This window comes from Lutjanus erythropterus, chromosome 22 (assembly GCF_056507025.1).
Source record: "Lutjanus erythropterus isolate fLutEry1 chromosome 22, fLutEry1.hap2, whole genome shotgun sequence".
Lineage (NCBI taxonomy): Eukaryota > Metazoa > Chordata > Actinopteri > Lutjaniformes > Lutjanidae > Lutjanus > Lutjanus erythropterus.
This window is the reverse complement of record NC_139338.1, coordinates 9,782,059-9,789,509: the sequence shown is the minus strand read 5'-3', so window position 1 is coordinate 9,789,509 and position 7,451 is coordinate 9,782,059. Positions and strand designations below refer to the sequence as shown.

At 40.0% G+C, this 7,451-nt stretch overlaps 1 protein-coding gene and 1 non-coding gene across 2 annotated transcripts in view; both read left to right on the top strand.

Moving 5' to 3' along the window:
- Window positions 1-73, top strand: trnak-cuu (transfer RNA lysine (anticodon CUU)). Its single transcript has one exon. It is a non-coding gene; the product is annotated as a tRNA-Lys (tRNA).
- Window positions 74-3,348: 3,275 nt separating this feature from the next.
- LOC146306631 (monocarboxylate transporter 2) overlaps window positions 3,349-7,451 on the top strand; it is a 29,371-nt gene continuing 25,268 nt past the window's right edge. Inside the window, exon 1 of the mRNA XM_084711041.1 lies at window positions 3,349-3,506. The gene's annotated coding sequence lies outside the window, so the exon portion shown is untranslated. The remainder of the gene's footprint in view (window positions 3,507-7,451) is intronic.

Genomic DNA, 7,451 nt, shown 5'->3' with positions numbered 1-7,451 from the left:
GCCCGGCTAGCTCAGTCGGTAGAGCATGAGACTCTTAATCTCAGGGTCGTGGGTTCGAGCCCCACGTTGGGCGGTGGTGTTTTGGGCTACTATGTCCATCCATGAAATCACTTACCCATGATTGTATTGGACTGGTGATGAATGGACACGTGCCAACTCTGTCATATCATGTGCAGCCTGCAACCACCATGGATGTCCATCCATGTAGGACATCCATACTGCAAAAAAATTAACAAACACTGAATTAAAGAGTCATGCACATTCAAAAAATGCTAGCTGTGTAGAGGCAGTTTCTTTTCTCAATAAAACTACTCTAGCTTGTGCATGCAGTGTTAATCATCCAAATGCCATACTGCTGTAGCATCACTGTGTAAACTTTTGCAAAAGTAGCCAATGTATTTTAGCCAGAAAGCTAACACCAACAAAGTTAGCTAACTAACTAGCTACCTACTGAATGTTCACAGAGACCAGGGTACAGTCTACAGACTATGTTATCCTTGAAAAATTGTCAATGTGTGTGATTTAATCTATAAGAATGCCTAACTAAATTTTAAAAAGTAAGTCTTATTTTACTTTATTTGGCTGCATGCTATGATTCCCTGCCAATACTGTGTATTTCATGTAGGCTACATCAAAATGTGATGGCAAATACTCCTGACAGGAGGTAAGAGAGAGCATCACTCAAAAGTTATATTCAGCAACTCTGCTACTGATGCAATTTAGGAATGAAAAATTAATGACTGAACTCATATGCAAACAGTCAGCATCTTCTGAGCTCTGAAAACTGCTGTTCCCTCCTTTAGTTTGGTTCATCTGTTCATGTGAAAATTATGTAATTTGCCAAAAGCAGCACAGAGATGCCTGAAAATGACCTAAAAACACAAGGCATTGTGGGTAAAAGAGGCAAGCAGCCAAAGAGAACAAACCAGTGATTAGAGTGATGCTCAGATTCAGCTATTTTTATTCAGGTGTCCTTAACAGGCGAGGAATACCACAGAGGAAGAGTGCAGACAAGTCCATGCTGCACTTGCAGGAAGAAGAATGTTCTGAACCAAGATAAACCATTTTTTAGCAATAGGCAACAGTTTATGTAGGCTGTATTCTGTTGTATGTCATTTTTTTGTTCCTGCTCTAATCTTACACAAACAGCAGACTAGAACATACAATTAAAAATGACTCACATAGAGAATTGAAGAAATGACTCATTGGCTGTTTCAATGATTAGCTTTAAGATTCTCCTGAAACTGAACTATGAGTAATTACTAGACCTGACAATTCATGGTATCATTGAAGTTTCAGAGAACAGTGATGATTGAATGCCCCTAGCCTTTCACCCCTCAGGCAGCACTGCATTAAAAACATAGCGGATAATACATGGGCTTGAGAACACTTCAGAAAACCACTGTCAGTAAACAGTTTGCTGCTGCATCTACAAATGACTCTACCATGCAAAGTGAAAGTCATATATCAGCAGCATTCAGAAACGCCGCAGGTCCCTCTGGGCCTGAGCTCATCCATGATGGATTGATGGAAAGTGGAAGAATATGCTGCGGCCTGACGAGTCCACGTTTTAAAGTGTTTTAGGAAATCTTGGATGCCATATTCTCCAGGCTGAGGAGGAAAGGGACCATCCAGGTTGAAACTAGCGCAGCATCTGTATGGGGTATGGGGATGTGTTAGTGCCCATGGCATCATGGGTGCTACTCTTACTGAGTTTACTGTTTTTAAAAGATAAGTTGATGTAACAGTCTGAAACAAGCCATGTCCCAGCTTTTTTGAAACATGCTGCAGGGATCAAATTCAAAATTAGTGTATATTCACCAAAAAAACAATGTCTTTAGCATGTTGGTTACTTTATATAGCTCCCGTTGTATTTGTTTTGTAGTCAGTTGTTCTTAAATGTCTTCTTCACATTTGGCAAGTAACTCTCACCATATGCACAAGCTTCACTGTGACCCATTCACATTAATCCAGAGGATTGAGCTCGAATGACCCAGATTGAGTTTGGTGCTTGTGATGCCAGCGGCTTTATGCACGCAAAGAACATTTAGGATAAAGACTACATCTGCTGAAGAAAGAAAAGCCAGTTTGCAGAAAATCTATCTGCAACTTATTTTGGTTGACACAAGTGCGTTCACCTCCTCCCTGTTAACTCACATGTCAACTGCTTTAATCCCTGACTGATCAATTCAACTGTCGATTCAAATGTCGAGTGACAAATTCAACTGAACATTTGACTCTTTTCAGGACTTTCAGTTCAACTGATGCTTTAACACTCACACTTAATTTGACGCCTCAGATTCATTCGATGCTCTAAGTGAAACTGAAAATAGACATTTTTCACAGCAGCCATGATATATTGCTATATTTTTCATCTGGCAAAACTGACTGTTCTCTTACACGCTTAGAAGGGGAGCGTGAAGCAAGTTGTTTGCAATCTGTAAGGTTACCACTAGATGCCACTGAATCCTACACACAGGTACTTTAAACTGACACTGTAACTGCTTTCATATCTCACTATTTAAATGATGTGATACAACAAATGGGTAAATAAATAATAAATAAATGATAAAAATCAAATTTTGGGATGCTGAAGATGAATTATGGAGTCTCACAGCCTGAGGAAAGGTTTACAATGGAGGCACAACTTCTTTTTCAGGACTTAAAGAATGGAAGTTTTATAATATAGGCCATTTATATGGTGACACTTTGTTGTAATTGGTGGGACTATTTATCGTTCAAATAAAAAAATTAAACACAAGAATGTAAAAAAAAACTGTCTACTGTAATGTTAGCAACTAAAGTAGATATGACAAATGGTAAATTATTGTGCACACATGCATTTAATGAAACGTAAAACACGTAAAAAGTCTGGACACGCCCCTGAAAATACAAAAATAAAGCAAGATTTGTTTTCAAGGACAAATTGGTCCATGCATCCCAATAGCAATTCGCTGTTTTTCCTTGTATTATGCGATCAGTAATTAAATAAATCTTTTAAATCTGGGAAGTGGTAATCTTGTGTTTATTTATTACAGATTTCTGACATAGTGTAGACCAAGCTGTTCACTGAAGAAGAAAATAATAGTCAGTTGCAGCTCTTGTGTTTCCTCCTGCATTATCAGCACTTATCAGATAACTGCCAGCGGTTTCACCGGCTTGCAGGGGACACATCAGAGCTCAGAGAAATACTACAGCAGCCCCACACGGAGGGGAGGGGTTACGGCGGAGGAGCGGTGGCTGTAGCGGCCACTGACTGGCTGATGAGTCAATCCTACGGAGCGGGTTTAAAATAGAAAGGGAGGCAGCGGCGGCCGCGGCAGCAGCAGCAGCGCCGCCCTCTGCAGCCCCGCGGCACGCAGCTCAGCTCCACGTCAGGCAGCGGCTCACTCAGGAAATTTAAACACAGAGACAACACACACACACGCGCGCGCGCATCTTTGTGCTCCAAGGTCAACGAGCCGGCCAGCCTGCACGGGACGCACACACACCTCCATTCATCAAAGGTAAAGTAACATTTTAATGCGTGTTTATCGCTGACAGCGCTGAAGGACGAGTCGGAGGATTAAACGGCGTTTTCGGGACGCCGCGGTGCGCAGGGATGAGCATGTGCTGCGATGAACGAGAAACATGACAACAGAAAGGACGTGTGAGGATGTTTGAATACATGTTGTGATGCGTTCAGGAGCCTTTGGCAAGAGGTGGAAATCACTTTTAGCGCTGCCATGGAGATAATTGATTAAGGTTGACTGTAACATTTTCTGAGCTGCTGTGACTCTGGAGCGCGCATGTAGGCCCTGGGCACTTCGACTGGTCTCAGCCGGTCCCTATCCTTACATCAGCAACATCATATGATTAGTCTGCAGTGCTGTACAGTCGCTCTGCTGTTGCATCTTGTCAGCTAAGGATGGGATGGAGGGATCCAACTTTTTGCAGGTTTTCTGAGAATGACACATCACAGCCGGGTCTATTATTACCCGAGGATGTGATGGGGAGTTTTTTTTTCTTAAGTAGGTTTGGCACAAGAAGAGGACGTTTCACACTCTTGGTCAGCTGGTGAGCTGTAAAAATAACTTGACATGTCACATTGTGTTGGTTTTATTTATACTGAACAGATGAATAAAGGCCTGCAGTCAGACAGTCAGATGTTGAAATTGACAGAGACAGACCATCAGTTTTTATTCTTCTCATTGCAGTTTGCTGTGGAGGAGCATCACAGTCACTTCACAGAAAGTTTATACTGACCAGCAGCCACTGTGGCCAGCTAGCATACAGGATAAAAGTAGGATAAAATGCTAAAGCATAGTGTGGGGAAGAGTCATAAAACCAGAGAACTGACTTAGTCATGTTAGTTAAACAGTAGCCTTTTGGTGTCCCCAGTTCTGACAAATATCTGTATTACACTAAAATGTCCTGTCTTCAACATCTGCTACCAAATAGTCCTGGTTGTCACCACATTTAAAGGCCCAGTGTGTAAGATTTATGGGGTTTATTTGCAGAATATTTTAGAAATGCGGTACAGTATTCAAGTATGTTTTTTTATTTGTGTGTAGTCCCCTAAAAATAAGAACTGTAGACTTTTTGTTATCTTAGCATGAGTCCTTTCTATCTACAGAGGGAGTGTCATCTTCCATGGTGGTCACCATGTTGTTGCACTATGTTTCTGCAGTAACTTTGAACATAAAACCCAAACACTGGCTCTAGGAGGGGGCTTTGACATTATTTGGGAATTTCGTGGCCACCACAGGCTCTCCTGTACCAGTGGCTACACCTGGCTTTGAGAAACAAATCTATGGAAATGAGTAACTGTTTTTGTTTTTTGTTTTTTTTTAAACATTTTTAACTCTCATTTATCATTGTTGTAGGCCTAAAGCGATTTCTTTCACATTCTCCAGTTATAAAAATGTGCGTCCTATACACTGAGTTTTAAAAAATGTTTTAAATGTTTAAATGTTTTCAATTTGGCAACCAAAATGTGCATCATTGCCTACGCTTACAGCTTGCAACCTTTTCTTTAAATTTTTTCAGTGCCAAGGCCAGCTATGGGTGCCAAATAAAAAAAGACTAAGAGGAAAATAGATCCTTTATATTTGTGGTGCCAGCATATTTTTTGTTACTCTTTGACCGTAAAGTTTGCTGACCCCTGTCCTACATACCTAGAAGGGGAGGGTGAGCTTTTTACAATCTGCAAGCTTACCTGCCAAATGCCACTAAGGGATCTATTATAGTCCATAACTGATGTGTACACAGATAGCTGTAGACTCATCTTACGATTTTAGTTTGCTCTGGGAGTAAACTCAGAGGATGAGTTCCACACAATGCACAGAGATCAGCAGGTATGACGAAATTTTCATCACACTGACCTCTGTACTGACTGAAAGTATAATACTGTCTTAAATCCTACACTGGTCCTTGAAATCAAGGTCATACTACTGAACAGCTGCCATTGAGGCCAAAAGTAACAAATGCCGGTTAAGAGGAGGCTAAAATGCTAAAACATAGTGTAGAGAAGAGACATAAAATCAGAGTTCTGACTCAGTAATGTCAGGTAAACAGTAGCCTGTTATCTACTTTATGCTGGCTAACATCAGTGTCCATAAGCTAATTTTCATGTAAAGCTGTAGAACCCTTGGATGTACTGAAATTAGTCAGGGTTTGTTTTATTTAATATGAATTAAACTTTTACTTTGTCAGAGGAAGAATGCCTCATTTTTTTTCTCTCTCAAAAGTTGCAGAGTCCTGCTTTCAAAGAAGGTGAATTTATGCCTTTCATCATCCTAAACATCTGAGTTGATTTATTCTCAGGATTTTACAGTAATGGCTTGCAATTAGCTTTAAATCAGATATGATGAAAAAACTAATTAAGTAGGTTATCAGGAGGATTAGCTGGAGTAGAGAAACTTTCTTTCTAGTCTAAGCCCAAAAATTAGTTTAATTTATAAAAAAATAAGAATAATAATAATTAGAGTTTCAATTAAGGAATAGTTTTGGCTTTCTTTGGGAAATATTTTTATTCTCTTTCTTGCTAAGAGGTAGATGTGAAGATGGAAGCCACTCTCATGATTGTACAACTCACAGCCAGTTAGCTTATCTTAGCACATAGACTGGAAATGGGGAAACAGCTAACTCGGCTGAATTGAAAGATAACAAAACCCATTTCCCAACACCTAAACTCACTAATTAACGTGTTATATTTTCTCTTTTTAATCTGTACACAAGCTGAGCTGTAAAAACTACACTTTGTAGTTTTATGGGGGGGTTGTGGTGGACTCTTTTTCAACCACCTGCAGTCACTTCCTGGAGATAAGATAACCCGCTGCTGGTGGCAGCTTATAATAAGGCTGCCATACACACATGGTAGAGGTATCATCATCTTCTCATCCAACTTTTGCTAAGAAAGTGAATAAACATAGTTTCCAAACTATACAGTTCTTGTGCTCTTTCACTGTAGATCCTTAGCTTGGAGCCACATTGACATGTGCATGCACACTGTCTGAACTGGGTGTGTGTCGTGACGGTGTGCAAACAGTATGTCAGGACTTCAGGAGACTTGGATTACGCCATATGAGCAGTATGGAGGCATTTTACTCAGCCTTGATCGGCATGAGGTGTTTTGGGTGAACTATCCCTTTAAGTCAAGATCGCTCCAGGTGACCTCTAGCTTTTCTAGTTTTGTTTCCATCTTATTTTTTTAATGTTGTTTGCATGTAGTTTCAGTGTGCAGGTAACCCAAACATTCTTTAGTTGTCATTGTCCACACTGTTTGTTTCCCTCAAAAGCACAGACCTCTCAGATCATGTGGGCAGAAACGTCAGCACCAAACCTTCTTCTAATGACCCTGTTTCATTTTTCTCATAATTACATTCACTTGACTGTCAGGGTTGGGTTCCTGTGGCTGTTGTGGGTGTTTTTTTTTAGGTTTGGCTCAGGTTTCAAGATCAAGACCTCTTTCCATGTTCCCTGGGGGATGTTTGTTGTGGACACAAACTTGCTGTGTGCAGAACAACAGAACAACAGAAAAAAGCACTGTACTCCACATTGAGAACATAATATGCTCCTATGAAACACTTCACAAAACCAAACATCCATAATTTTCAGACTTTATTTTAAGTATCATAATAAATGAAGTCATGTTTGAGATGAATGGCAATCTTTACTACACTCCCAAACTGTGTAGTGTTTGCTTTGGAAGAACAGCGCCCTCTTCCTGTAGTGTAAAGATTTGTTTAACAAAGTTCCCTCCAAATCTGACCCCATGTCTTAGAAGGATAATGGATAAAATAAAATAAGTAAAAACAGAGACTGAAATTATTTCACACATTAGAGCAGCTATTTTCAAACTTAGGAAGATAATTAACAAGAAATTGCAGTGCAGAAATGCTAAACTAGATTTGAGCTCATTTACAAATAGTGTCAACTTTACACTCAGTGAAATCCCACGCTTAGTATTA